The following is a 605-nucleotide window of genomic DNA, read 5'->3' on the forward strand; positions in this document are numbered from 1 at the left end:
GAAGCACGAGGACCAAGGGGACGGCACCGCTTGGAAAGCGTCGCAACGAGACGCACACGTGTGCCGCCGCTGTGGCGTGAAGGCCGACCCCCTGCAGAAGTCGACCTGTGGCAGAGGTGGCCATCCCGCCAAGCGGAAGAGAAAGCGTAACTGGAGGGCGACGGGGAAAAGCCGAAATACCCCTGGGACTGGTCGGGGGAGGCCCCTGACACTGTGGACCACGGGCTCAGGCACCGATTCCGTGAAGGAACCACACCTGAACCCCAGACGGCGGCGGCTGCGGCACCCAGTGCATCTGAGGCGTTTCAACAGTCAGTCATACAACAAGCGTTCTGGTTAAAAAAGAAGAAAGGAAGATTCCAGAAACACGCCCTGGCCAGGAGCCCAGCACAGGGGCCCAGGTGAGCGCTCAGGGCAGGAGGCGGCGGCTTGGAGGACAGGCCGCTCACACCGAGTGCCAGGCGGGCTCCCGAGGGCAGTGTCACCGCCACCATCTGTGCTGCCCTCGCGCTGGGGTCTGAGACCCCAGTGCCAACAAGAAAACTGGTCCCCAAAAGCCCCGGGAAGGGGAGGGAAGGAGGCGGTGAAGTTTCCGGAGCCCCGGA

At 64.1% G+C, this 605-nt stretch overlaps 1 pseudogene; it reads left to right on the forward strand.

Moving 5' to 3' along the window:
* Positions 1–8: 8 nt before the first annotated feature.
* On the forward strand, positions 9–599 carry LOC115285177 (annotated as a pseudogene).
* Positions 600–605: the final 6 nt, after the last annotated feature.

This window comes from Suricata suricatta, unplaced genomic scaffold (assembly GCF_006229205.1).
Source record: "Suricata suricatta isolate VVHF042 unplaced genomic scaffold, meerkat_22Aug2017_6uvM2_HiC HiC_scaffold_49608, whole genome shotgun sequence".
NCBI classification, from domain to species: Eukaryota; Metazoa; Chordata; class Mammalia; order Carnivora; family Herpestidae; genus Suricata; species Suricata suricatta.